We start from the raw sequence: 14,966 nt of genomic DNA, 5'->3' as shown, positions 1-14,966 counted from the left end.
AAGCACTACAGAGATACTTTGTGAAATCCTGTGGGAATCCCACGCGGGAAGACGTTCTTTTCACGAAGTGCAGTTGAAGTAATTTAGAGAACCGACATTTGAGGCCGACTGCAGAACAATTCTACTAGCGTCAGTAAACATTTCGCATGACCACGAAGATAAGTTGAGAGAGATTAGGGCTTCTTACAGTGGCTTATAGACAGTCGTTATTCCCTCGCTCTGTTTGCGAGTGCAACAGGAAAGCTAATAAGTATTAGTTGGACGTGGTACGCACCGTCATGCACCGTACAGTGCCTTGCAGAATGTGTATGTAGATGTAGATGAAGAAAGGTTACTTAGTTATATTCCATAGAATTACAGAAACGAGTTACAGCTCTGTAAGTGCATCATGCAGATGATAGATATAAACCATGTACAAAGCAATTAAAATAAAATTTCTATTAATGCGTTAGAAACGTTTAAAGCCTTACAGGTGGATGCAACATACTATACATAATTGGCTGTATTCAGATGGTTGTTCTGGAGGTGGAATGTTCATTTAAGAAAGGTGTTCAAACGAGTGCCCCTTGTCCTGAATGCTCAGCTCAGTTCGTCCTAAACGTCCCGTGGACGTGATGTGTAGTTGCTGGAGTCACGGAGCGATGAACTTCCACAGTCACAAATTATGGTGCAGTGAAACGTCAAAATGTGCATAAATCGGAGCTACCTGTATCGCTTAGGAGCGGACCACTGAGAGGGGGATAAGATACCCGCAGCACCGCTCATTGGAGGGAGATGTAGCATAGGTCTGGAACACGTAGAGGAATTGCAAACTAGCACTGTGCATATAGGGTGTCTGAGAAGTACTCGTGACCCTCTCGATTTTGTGCAGTTGGGTAAACAAAAATATGTCTTATTTGTATCCGTGCTTTACAATTGCTGAAAGTCATTCTTGCCAATATTGTTTTCTTTCAGTTGTGAAGGCACTGCCGATCTGACTGGACACAGCGATTACCGGCGTATATGTGTGGTGCATGAACGTTCAGAATCAGTGGCCGCGCGGTCTAAGGCGCTGCAGTGATGGACTGAGCGGCTGGTCCCGGCGGAGGTTCGGCATGGGTGTGAGTGTGTTTGTCCTTAGGATAATTTAGGTTAAGTAGTGTGTAAGCTTAAGGACTGATGACCTTAGCAGTTAAGTCCCGTAAGATTTCACACACACACAGAATCAGTGAAAACAATGACAGAGATAACGAGTGCGTTTAGAGATTGCTTTGGCAAAATTCCACCTCTTAAGGTAATCCTACTTGATTGTGAGAAACGTACTGTTGTCTCACGCAGTGTCGGAGACAGGCTACGTTAGAAAACGTAAAAGGAAACGCTTGCTGCCGTCACTTCATCAGCTAAGCAGTCTCCACTGAAATCCATTCTCAAACGTGCAGCAGAATTTAAAGTACCGCGTTCAGCAATACGTGAACTCACTAGAAAAGATCTGAATACAAAATAATTTAGACTAATGTTAGTGAATGAATTACCCGGCAACGAAATGGTGCAGCGAGTCGCAGCCTTTTGTACTTTGTTGGCACAATTTCTGAATTCCGTGTCTCGCACAAGAGTGTTATTTTCTGATGAATGTCTGCTATATTACATACAAACATGGTTTTATGGTCTAATGAAAAATCCCAGTTACGTGCAAGTGTTGGAAAGGAATCCAACTCATGTTATATTGTGGGCCAGGATTGTGGTGTCACCGCCAGACACCACGCTTGCTAGGTGGTAGCCTTTAAATCGGGTGCGGCCCGTTAGTATACGTCGGACCCGCGTGTCGCCACTATCAGTGATTGTAGACCGAGCGCCACCACACGGCAGGTCTAGTCTAGAGCGACTTCCTAGCACTCGCCCCAGTTGTACAGCCGACTTTGCTAGCGATGGTCCACTGCCTACATACGCTCTCATTTGCAGAGACGACAGTTTAGCATAGCCTTCAGCTACGTCATTTGCTACGACCTAGCAAGGCGCCATATTCTTCAAGAATGTTTTCTGAACAGATAGTATTGTGAATCATGTATCGTCAAGAGCGACGTTCATCATTAATGGATTAAAGTTAAGTATCAAACTAATTACGTCCGCTTTCTGAATTCTAATTCCTTGTCATGTTCCAGACCTTACGTCAGTATAGTTCTTCACTCCTCACGCCAGCCTGCGTGAGCTAAAACGCATGCATTTCGACCTCCTCTAGCAACACGGTGTTGGCTCTTCTGCCAACACAACAAGGATACCTTCATAATACCATAGTGAAAACATGGTTAATACCATAGCTCAGAGAAAGGGAATCGTAGATCATGTGTTGTTACACCAGGATGTAGGCCCAGCAGTCTTTGTTATTTAGGTGCATGTGTTCCATGATGCACAATCTCGACGCCACTGGATCGGGCGTGGTCCAGCAACGCCACCAGCACCACTGAAATAGCCACCACAAAGCCCAGATTTTGCCATGCCTGTCAATTTACTAACGGGAATAACAGATTCTCTAGATGTACAGTTTACAACAGATTGTTTTAACCTGGAGGTACCAGGACTTATCACATATTCTCCATGTTTTACAATTACAAGGTTTTGTAATTTAAGCAGCAGCCAACCAAGGGTATGGTTTAAAAATGTCTGTTTAACTAAAACCATTGTCGGTTTCGTATTTTTACATTTACACAATTAGATGGATTCTTACATACTTCCTTCCTTTCCTAGTGGGCTTCGTTTTGTGTTTGTTACTGGTGTGGTATATGTGCTTTGGGCACGCGACGTCCTTTTCGCTCAGTTATCATTGACATCTGCGCTATGTGTGTCTCTGCCCACTTTCTGGGAAACTGGATCACACCAGCCCACTAGAGAGTGCAGGAGCAGCGGCGGGTTGGGGTTATTGTGGTGTGTGCGGCAAACAGAAGTGACCATTTCTTTAATTCTTTTGGATTGTCTTTACGTTAAGATATTTATTTATAACTATTTTTTGATCCCTCTTTGTTTGTTAAATAATTGTTGACATGACAGCAATGTAGAGAGTTGGAGTTCCGGTTGTACCTAGAATGTGTGACCTCTCCGTTTGACCAAACAGGTGGGAGGTGGCGGTCTAGCCTGTGAAATGACACTGGCGCCATCGTGTCGGCTGCTGTTTTAACTGCCACCTCCTCGACTGTTGGAGGAAACGACCTGCTCGGGGAATTATTTGATTGTGTATGCAAGCCCACACTCATTATTAAAATCTTTTTGTACGCTACTTGTTTGTCGTTTAACCTATTCAGTGACTACCAGACTTGATGTTTTCTATTTTACTAGAATATATTTAATACGTGTGTCTTACAGGACAGATCATCCATTGTTTAATACCTCGTTTATCAAATTCAAGAGAGAACTCAGACAAGTGGTTTCGCTGCGTGCTATGGTTGGACGTGTGGCTTTCACCATATTACCTTTGTTGATGTAAATTCCTTGTACATCTGTGGAAAAGATACCTATTTTCCCTAATTTGTGTAATACTCTTCAAACCAATATCTTGTGCCACATACTTTCTCTTGTGTCCTGCTCACTCGTCTAATATAGGGAACCTAGAAAACCTATTTTCTCGTGTCGCTAGACAACAATTCAAGCAAATCGTATTAATGAATTTTTATTGCAGAAAGCTAAATGACAGTACTTATCTTTAAGAAATGAGATGTCGTAAGCAAATGGCGACCGACAAATAAGAAGTCTCTTCAGTATATACAATTCCTAATACATGCGAAGCCATGGAGTTCCTAAGCCGCTGCTGTAGCATTCGTAGAACGGCTCGTCTTCAAGTGGAATGCTGCAGGCGGAGCGGCGTTTATGCTGCCTTCGCCTAGATGCCTCTGCAGTCTCGTTACGGTCCTAGAGACGGTTCGGCCAGCGTACTATTGGCTGACGCCGTCTCACAGTCCTCTCTGCTCTAAAGTTCTTGACCGTCGTGCCGGCGCTTGACGTTAGGCCGGAACATTTTCTAAAGCAGCCTATGTTTTTCCTGGGGGTTCATGCTATCTCCGCACCAAATTTCATCGAAATCAGTTCAGTGGGTTAGTCGTGAAAACGTAACAATGTTACTTTCGCAATTATAATATTAGTATGGATAAAACTTTCAGCTAAGATATCTTTTTATCCCATGATCCGATTACACGGTGCCCCAAACTACGTTCAAGTTACGTGCGAAAAACTCAAGGAAAATTCGCCTAGTAGTTTTGGAGAAGCGTCTTCAAACAGACAAGGCTGTCTTACAGATTTTTTTTAGTATAGATACACTACCGGCCATTAAAATTGCTACACCACGAAGATGACGTGCTACAGACGTGAAATTTAACCGACAGGAAGAAGATGCTGTGATGTGGAAATCATTAGCTTTTCAGAGCATTCACACATGGTTGGCGCCGGTGGCGACACTTACAACGTGCTGACATGAGGAAAGTTTCCAACCGATTTCTCATACACAAACAGCAGTTGACCGGCGTTGTCTGGTGAAAGATTGTTGTGACGCCTCGTGTAAGGAGGAGAAATGCGTACCATCACCTTTCCGACTTTGATAAAGGTCGGATTGTGGCCTATCGCGATTGCGATTTATCGTATCGCGACATTGCTGCTCGCGTTGGTCGAGATCCAATGACTATTAGCAGAATATGGAATCAGTGGGTTCAGGAGGGTAATACGGAACGCCGTGCTGGATACCAACGGCCTCGTATCACTAGTAGTCTAGATGACAGGCATCTTATCCGCATGGCTGTAAAGGATCGTGCAGCCACGTCTCGATCCCTGAGTCAACAGATGGGGACGTCTGCAAGACAACAACCATCTGCACGAACAGTTCGACGATGTTTGCAGCAGCGTGGACTATCAGCTCGGAGACTATGGGTGCGGTTACCTTTGACGCTGCGTCATAGACAGGAGCGCTTGCAATGATGTACTCAACGACCAACCTGGGTGCACGAATGGCAAAACGTCAATTTTTCGGATGAATCCAGGTTCTGTTTTCAGCATCATGATGGTCTCATCCGTGTTTGACGACATCGCGGTGAACGCACATTGGAAGCATGTATTAGTCATCGCCATACTGGCCTATCACCAGGCGTGATGGTATGGGGTGCTATTGGTTGCACGTCTCGGTCACCTCTTGTTCGCATTGAAGGCACTTTGAACAGTGGACGTTACATTTCAGATGTGTTACGACCTGTGGCTCTAACCTTAATTCGATCCCTGCGAAACCCTACATTTCAGCAGGACGATGCACGACGGCATGTTGCAGGTCCTGTACGGGCCTTTCTGGGTACAGTAAATGTTCGGCTGCTGCTCTGGCCAGCACATTCTCCAGAGATCTCGCCAATTGAAAACGTCTGGTCAATAGTGGCCGAGCAACTGGCTCGTCACAATACGCCAGTCACTACTCTTGATGAACTGTGGTATTGTGTTGAAGCTGCATTGGTAGCTGTACCTGCACATGCCATCCAAGCTCTGTTTGACTCAATGCTCAGGCGTATCAAGGCCGTTATTACGGCCAGAGGTGGTTGTTCTGGGTACTGATTTCTCAGGATCTACGCACCCGAGTTGCGTGAAAATGTATTTACATGTCAATTCTAGTACAATAAATTTGTCCAATGAATACCCGTTTATCATCTGCATTTGTTCTTGGTGTAGCAATTTTAATGGCCAGTAGTGTAGATAAGTTTTCATTATGTGGAGGCTTCAGCTTAAACTCCCTTAAAATAGTTACTAACGGGCATCTTGTATTCTTAGCCAAACTTCGCGGAAATCCTAAAGCATCTTTGCCTTTTGTAAAACTTGTTTGCATGGCCGCCAGCCGTTGATGCCATTCTCCTATATCTGTGTTAAGTGATATTAATGTTTTAGAGTAGTGAAATTTCTTTTATATATGATTGTTCAACGTTGCCGTAGGCTGGTCTTTTTGGGGCGAATCATCTTGATCGTTATTGAAATTTGTATGTAAAATTTAATTAGTTGCAAGGCTTAGCTGTGATAGTATTTAATTGTGTATTTCACTAACTGTACATTGTTGGACTGTATTTGATAATGAACTACTGTTTAAGTATGTAAAGTTGTGTTAACCGAGCACCTTACCAATCCCCAGTAGCTCCCTACCTCTTCAGTATATTTTGTGTGGCTTACTACCAAAACGAATACACTTTTAGCACAATTTCCATGGATTCGTAGTGATAGGACAGGGTGTGGTGATGTTAACGTGTGACATGTGACAATACTTACAATACTATAGTACTGTATTACTGTTGCATCCATATATATCGACGTCATTGGATTGACTGGAGTTGGGACGACATGTAAGGCATAACTTTGAAACTTGAACCAGTTGCAGCAGACTTAGTAGACCTTTTCACTCACTGTCGATGGGGGATAAAATTTATAGGGTATAAGCGAGGCTCAGTCCTGTGGGGGATAAAATTTGTAGGGTGTAAGACAGCCCCAATTCCCAAGGAATGCGCCAGGGTCTGGGAAGGAGATGACATTTAAAAATAATCGAAAATCAACGAAATCAGCATCTAATCTATATCCTTCTTCTGAACCCTATCCCATCAATAGTTGTGAAATTTCATCAGGACTGTCATCTATTGACTACTGCAGATTGGATCTGAGGCCGCCACGTTTCTCACATGGGCAGCTTCATATGATTTGCTCAAGAATCGGCGAACCATAGTTTATTTCTTCTTATGCTTTAAAGAAAAACTAAAAATTTAGTGTTATCAAGTTTTGTCCAAATTAATATTACAATGAATTAGTAAAAGATTTTACTTTGTAATTTGGGGACAATAATTGTAAGGTTACTGGGCAAGATATTAGTCACCCACTCAAAACGGTACCCTCTTAAAAGAGCGTTATAGATTGTCTAAAGCTTCTGAGGAATCATTAAATATGAGTACAAGTAGAGACGTGACATAATGGCACAATGGCGCAATTGTGATTGGATGTGCCATGACCGCACCATGAATGAAGTTGCTTGCGTTATCGTCATGGACTACACAAAGTGTCTGGAAGGTATGGTCACAGCCCTCTGACACGGTGAGGGAATATTGGTCCTAACAGAGAAAGATCAAAGACGAGTGTCACATGTTGTCAATGAAAATAGGTTTCAAACCAATCACTAAATGTAGATCCGTCTCAACTGTCTTCCGAGCGAACATTGCAAAGAGAACTGCGTGTAATGTGTGATTCTGATCCATTCGTCTCACGCAGAGGAGTACATTTCAGCTGATGATCTTTGCTCTACTCGAATCTTCGATAACTTTGGAGACGCCATATTGAGTTGCGTGTTATGCCGGTTGCTGTTCCAGAAGTTCCAGTGTCTGCTAGTATACTGTTTCAAGGCAATGGCGCAACTGAAGATTTATCACAGACACGCCATCGTTATAATTAAATGTTAGACAATGACGCAAAAACCTTCAAAGGATACTTTGACAGCTTATACAAAAGATGAAAACATGTCTTTGGCATAGCGTATTACAGAAAAAGACATGTATTATGGGACAGAAGAAAATAAGATCGAGAGGACAGCATAAATTCCTGTTAGTGAAACGAGCAGCAATAAACGTCATTTTCTTTCTTGTGATGGCGTCTCTAAAACTGTCGGGGATACGAGTACAGCAAAGGCCATCAGCCTCTTTCTGAAAGGAATGTATGAAGTCCCAACGTCCCGCCACAGCAGTGTCGAGCACTGGAAGCCCATAGATTCTTTTAACTTACCGTACAGTTAGTGCGATAGATGGTTCTGTGATGTTTTACGATTTTTTTTCGAATCATGAGGATGGTACAGAGGATGAGTTGGCAATAACTGCAGCATAATTCATTATTTATATCAGATTTTTCAATTGCCTTCCGCAGCAGCTAACTCCCATGATTCAAACAGTGGAATGTTGATGTGAATGTAGATCACTTACGAGAGGTAGCACAGTTTTAACTATCGAACAAAAAAATTATTTTTTTAATGTATATGACTGCAGGCCTGGTATACACTGAAATTCCCGTGCCACAATTTTTTTCGAGGTGAGAGTTAATGTTTTCAGTACCCACTGTACAGTGTGTCGAACGTAAACATTTAGGGGAAGTGAATCCGAAGCCCACTACCACCAACCAGAAACGAAGATTGCGATTCAGGATTGGTACCATTCTTTGTCACCAAGACCAAAGAAGGGGTGCGCGCTCATACGGGATCACTATCACCAAAGTATCTTCATTTGCAGAGCTCCATCTTCAGCCTGTAGTCAAAATGATAGGGTATGCGCAGCAAGCTACATCGCGAGTTTATTGGATAACGGTCCCATATGACCGCTGCGAAAGTTGCAAGAATTGTAGCTCTATAGTGTGTATGTTTTTCACGTAACTGTACTAATTGCCGTGGCTTGCAGCTATTTCCGTATCTGAACCACTTACTGAAGCAACGGGCAACAAGAGGCTCTAACTGATGAAGAGGTACGCGATTTGTTGCTTGTGTTATCGCTCAAAATCATGCAGGAATTAGTTTCTTCAGGTATTCAGCCCTCTTTTACGGTGACCAATAATACGCAGAAACTGACTCAGCTTTGTGCCACGTGTGTGCAATAAAGTGCATTTTAAAAACCTTTGCTATCTTCATGTAGAAACTGACTCAGCCGTCTGCCAAGTTTGCGGAATAAACAGTATCTTTAAAATGTTTATGGTTTTTATTACATTAATCTCCATTTCATTGTTACACGGTATATTCTATTAAGCAGAGACTACCTCCTTAGGAGAAGCCACTTCTGTTGCTACTTAAAAAATGAACTAAAGCAGATAAGACTGAATAAATGATTAAAATAAATAAGAAAGCACCACAGCTGCATTGATACACATTGGTTATGTAATGAGCAGTTGCCTTCAAAGAACATCGAGTTAGATTACCAATAGCATTCATAACAAATACTTCCAAAAGTCTAGCTCTCTTATATAACGTTGAAGGCAAATTGCCTTTAATGTTACGTAAGATAAGTAGACTTCTTAAGTGATGATATTGGCATAGCCCTGGGGATTTCTTACGAGGACCATTGGCGGTGTAACCTGATGTTGTTTGGGCGAAGCCGATTGTGACATAATAAATGTGTATCATTATAGCTGTGGCGGTTCCTCATTATATCAAGAACTACGGAGGTCATTATTGACAGGACTAAACAAACGAAATTCTGGAAGTCACGTAGCATGCAGAAGTGCTTCTTTCGGTGGACAGCTACGGCACTTGTCTCCTATTGATATCATAACTGCGCTCCTGCGGCAGCACGCAAAACCTGGGACGTGGTGTAGACGGTCTGAGAACTGTGTAAATCCACCATCTGGCCTGTGAACTTTTACGACGTTGGATATAATCCTGAGAACGCCCGGGCCGCAGTAAATGTGAATTTACCAGAAGAACTGCTGGGACTCTATGACCCGCAGTTGGAAGATTTTATGGTAAAACTTCTTACCATCAGGAACAGCATTGTGCGGGTACACTGCGGATTACCGCGCCTCTCGTGGTAACACTCTGAACCAGGTGCCTCCAAGAAACACTGCGTGATCGCTTCCCGTCGCCTAAAGTTCGTCCGCCGACGAAACAGTTAACGGTGTTTCAGTTATTTAGTGGCAAAGCATGCTGTAAATATATCAATGATGACATCGCAATGTATTTGAAGCGGATAGTAAATTTTTGCTTTCGTTACCCAAATTTTTTAAAAATATCTAACGTGTGCAGAAGTATATGAGGGGAAAAATTTATCCCTCGGTGTATATTGTGCACATGATGACGAGCATGTGTTTGTAGTTGAAGGCAGGACAATAAACAACGCAAATTTTTGTAGTTTTCACTTTGTTCAAATTCCAAACATCTCTAAGCGTCGTCAGCATCTCTAAGTGTCATATAGGCTAAAACAAGTGTTTCTAAAATTTTCAAAATTCGTGTAGACTTATTCACATGATTTACGGACCTGGTGTTGATATCAGTTTTCAGCGAAGTACATAAAGTTTTTTTACTTTATAACTAAAGGAGTTGAATGTGACTTCCATTAGTTTTGTGATGTGCGTCTCATCCATATATTGTCAAACTATGTATGTCATAAGTAACTTGTTCGATTACACCTCTGAGCTCTGCTAAAGAAGCCAATAAGGGTAGTACAAACACAGTACCCCTGATGAATCCACACAATAAAAAATCATCACATTTCAGGTTCTGTGATGCTGGGAGAGATGTAATCGAAGATGCACCCGACCAATCCATTTATCTGGAAAGCAGTTGCCAAGGAAGTCCCTGACGTCGGTGAGATAGTGCATAAAGTGTACGTTTCCGCGGTCAGTCTTGCCAATCAACGGGATTAAAGAGTTTTCCACCATATATAAGTACGTTACTCCATTTTTTTTAAAAAAAGAGTGGGCTGTACGCCTTTGCTCTTGGTCAGTGAATCACTACGATTTTCACTGCCCCAAATCCTACAGTTGGTCTCAGTAGCTTTAGCACTTAAGTGAAAATTCGTGTTTCCACTGAAATCTACTTCATCCAATCGACGTGTAATCTCCCTAAAAAAGTCGTATTGGTGTCCTTAAGGTGTTGCACCATTATTAATTTGTACGGTTTAGAGGCAAATGTCTTCTTAACAAACGACAAACTGTCAGATGTGGGACGCCCAGCTAGCGAGAATCACGCCAGGTTGATTTTTCATGACCGTTATCGATGCTTTGGCTCACTCTCTCTACGCTGTCGTCAGACACGAATGGGAGACCTAAGGATTTTTTTACAACTCACCAAGCACACAATTTCAACAAAGCATTTACAGTATGCCACTAAGTAAAGGTATGCTTGCTGGTAGGATCTTTACCCTAATCGGCACGAAAATTACGTTCCACATTTTTTGCAGACTTCTATTCTTCAAACCAAAACACACAGGGACCATTCTTGGGGCGGGAAGTGAAAGGTTCAAAAATGGTTCAAATGGCTCTGAGCACTATGGGACTCAACTGCTGTGGTCATCAGTCCCCAAGAACTTAGAACTACTTAAACCTAACTAATCTAAGGACATCACACACACCCATGCCCGAGGCAGGATTCGAACCTGTGACCGTAGCAGCAGCGCGGCTCCGGACTGGAGCGCCTAGAACCGCACGGCCACCGCGGCCGGCTCGGGAAATGAAAGGCGCCATCTTTTCTATAGCTGTTGCTAGCACTTGCGCTCGTGTCATTCCGTAGCAGCGTACCACGTAAGTAAATACTTGATCTACTTTTTTATGAAATTACGGCAAGATTAGGCCTGTAAGTCTTATCACTAAATCTGACTGAATTTTTGAAGTTTTAAAGGCCTTTTAGAAGCAACCTTTATTAAATTACCTGATGAAGACTGTGATTCCAAACACCTATTATATTCAGTAGCTAGGTTACAAATTGCTGGTACGGATTTGAATGAAACCTACACTTTGCTGATAAATGAAAGTTAAACAAAGCCAAGTTTAGAGTGACAAAAGCAATACGGGATGTGTTTAGTGAATTTGAATGTAAAATACTCTGTACCAGGTTGAAGAAAAATTACCACAGTATTGGTCTTAGGCAATGTCAGAAAAGCGAAGAAAGGTTATACAATAGTACAGGGATCATGCTGGCATCGAAACGGAGGAAGTCATAGAGAAAGCCTAAATACTACTGTTCCGTTTTCCAATTGTAGCATCAATGCCGAAATAATAGACACTGGATCGCTGAATAGGGTAATAACAATAATCACTCACCCGACTAAAGGCGACTGGTCCTGATGGAAATCTGCAGCATTCTAAGCTCACAGATAAGTAACCACTAGAGAAATCATTACAAGCACCATTTAAGACCGTGTAATTACATCCCTGGACTCGGTAACCACCTCGACTCGGTTAGGAAATGAGTCCCAAAAAGGTGCAGGTACGTCGCATCTAGGTTAAGCCAGTCTCTGAAGATTTGATGGCGCAATTTCATCAGCTTACGGGGATGCTGATGTCGGCGTATTACCCGCTGTTCCAACATGTCCTGCAGATTTTCTGTGAAGTTCAAGGCAGGTGATTTTGCAGGCCAATCGAGATGTAAGAGGGGGAGTGTTCAAGAAACCAGTCACATACTTCCAGCCAAATGAATTTTGCTATTGTCGTCTTTATGTGCCCGTGTGAGCAATGGCCTCTTGCGAGGTGACAGACACCAAATGTTCATTACATACGATTTCCTTCGCAATGTTCTATTACTAAAAGACTGGGATGGACCTTCATTCCTGTCGGAATTAGAAGCGATTTTGATTTAGAAGCCTCGAAATGCGTCTCCGGTTCCACTCAGGCAGAATCATTTGCCGGCCTCAATTCTGACGTCGCGTTTCATGTCTAAGAGTGTTTCACCACTGCTTGTTGTCAGGGTGAATAGTCCGCCGCGAAACACGAACAAATCCAGGAACTTAACACGCCTTATGGGCATGGGCGCGGCCAAATACTATTGCCCCTTTTCGCCACTCTGATACGTCCTTACGTTTATCGGTGTACGTAACAATGTCAGCTTGACAGATAACTGTCTACCTTACGGTAACGTGGGGGCAGCGCGCGAGCCGTTGACCAGGTGACTCGATCGTTGTGCCGTCTGTAAAGGCTTAACGATTCATCTGCATGTGCGCACTTGGACGACTAATTTTTTTGTCTGGTGAGCTTGTATAGGGGATACGAAGCAGCTAATCCCTCTTCTGTCAGCAGTTTATCGTATGTCATCACTGGAGCAATGATGAAGGTGCAGTACATTCCTGTTTTAAAGAAGAATCTCCGAAGATGTGCACTAATTATTGATTTACATCGCTGATGTCAGTCGCTCGCCTGCTACGTTCTTTCTGGAGACCGAAATGAATATTTCAACAGGTAGGAGATTTTGAATACGCAACTCTTGGTGAAGAACGTTTCTGTACAATGTTTATCTGTTATAGCTCCGTTTGAATGGTGTCTGTTACCTGGTGTTCATTCGAGATGTGCCGCCTCGGTACTTAGAGATTGTACAGCCAGTTGTGCGCGAGATGTTGATGTTCCAACTCGCAGAGGCACCTGAACAGCAGATGGTCATTCGTTGAACTGAAGCGGAAGAAGACCTCTGCCCATCACAATTGCTAAATTTCATTTTATGGTTTTCTTCTTTTCAAGTTGTCCTAGTGTCCATGATCCGCTTTCACACAATGCTGCGCTCCAAAAGTATCATCTCCGAAATGTATTCTTCAAAATAAAGCAGATACTTCATACTAGTAAATAATATTTGGCCAGGAATGCCGTCTTTGTCTGTGGTGGTCTACTTTTTAGATACTGCTAGCTTCGTGCGTCACGTTGTATTTTGCTTCCAGTGCAGCAGAATGCCTTCACTTCGTCTACTTCATGGTCCACAATTTCGATGCTAAGTTTATCGCTAATGTCTTATCTGCTACTTTTCATTACTGTCGTCTTCCTTCATTTTACTCTCAATCCACATCCTTTTCTAATTTGACTATTCACTTCATTCAATAGTTCGTGCAATTTTTCCTCGTTTTCACCGAGGATGGCAATATCAACAACGATTAGTATCATATTCCACTCATAAAACTTTCATCTCCATCTCGCTTCTTCGATGTACAAATTAAACAGTCGGAGCGGAAGACTAGATTCCTCTCATTCTAATTCGAACAGTTCGTTCTTGGTCCTTTTCATTTCTATTTATTCCTTTTTATAGAGTTCATAAATCGGTTATTATCAAGCACCAGTTGAAATTGGTTCGTTGGGTACGCTAAATGTTTCACTCTATACGGATATTTGACAGAGAACTGAAAATGTTAATGCATTTAACATAATGTACTGCGACGGGTGTTAGTCACTTTGAACTGCCGGCATGAGCTTAAGTTACTATTGTAAAACGTAAAATTGTTTGTCAATGAAAAATTACAATCCGACCATCAATTTCTTACGCCGAAGTAATCCGTTTAGAACTATTTACCATATGTAGAACTACCATATGTATAACTAGCTATCGTATGTATGGCTTTGACAGCAAAGGTGTGGGACACAGTGCGGAGACAGCATGATTTGAGATATATAAAATAAATTATGAACCTATTTTCTAAAATTCAGAAACAGAGATTAAAGGACTCGTGGAAGATATCATCCAAGATGAAAAAGAAGCCATTTCCATACGGACTGTAAGAATACTCAGTAAGAGTAACCCAACTATCAGGGAGATAGCACGCGAAATGGTCGCCCTTGAGTCTATGAAACTTACCAGGCAGAACTAATAAAAAAACTAGACGATCCACACAAGAAATGGGGCTTTCACTGGGGTACTTTCAATGAGATCTCTGACTGTCTGTGAAGGACTGACAAGCCACTTTCTTGAAGAGCTGAAACCAGAATAGGTAGTATTGTTAGACGCTCGGGTCTGGAGCGAAGTGAATGTGTTAACTCATCCGCAACGTGTTATGTTCTGTTCAGTACGAAACTCTTTTGCAGGCCAGTCATTTCAGAAATTTATTGTCTACAGACGGTTGCCTCACACATGCTTCTTTTGTCAGGTTCACAGTGAAGCTGAGAAATCACCCATCGTCTACGAACATTTACACTACTGTCCGCAGAATAAAATACTGTAAAACGTGTTCGTATCCATCTACATTTAACGTCTTCCAAAGATCAATAACGGGGATCACACTCTAACGACAAAAATCGCACCCATTCCGTAACACGACCTGCTCCGTACTTCAGTGTTGGCGCTACACTTGGTGGCAGGTAACGTTCCCCAGGTATTCGCCGAACCCAAACCCATCCATCACATTGCCGCAGGGTATAGCGTTATTCGTCACTCCAAATCACGCGTTTCGAGTCGTCCATTGTCCAGTGCCGTCGTTCTTCACAGCACCTCAAACGTCGCTTAGCATTCTCTACAGAGACGTGTGGTTTATGAGGAACGTCTCGACCGTTGTAACTCATTCCTTCTA

At 42.6% G+C, this 14,966-nt stretch overlaps 1 protein-coding gene across 1 annotated transcript in view; it reads right to left on the bottom strand.

Annotated features, from left to right (window-relative positions):
• The window catches only part of LOC124622963, a 150,738-nt gene that overhangs the window by 45,442 nt on the left and 90,330 nt on the right, over positions 1 to 14,966 (bottom strand). The window lies entirely within an intron of this gene.

This window comes from Schistocerca americana, chromosome 7 (assembly GCF_021461395.2).
Source record: "Schistocerca americana isolate TAMUIC-IGC-003095 chromosome 7, iqSchAmer2.1, whole genome shotgun sequence".
In the NCBI taxonomy this organism is placed as follows: domain Eukaryota; kingdom Metazoa; phylum Arthropoda; class Insecta; order Orthoptera; family Acrididae; genus Schistocerca; species Schistocerca americana.
This window is presented reverse-complemented; position numbering and strand designations above follow the sequence as displayed.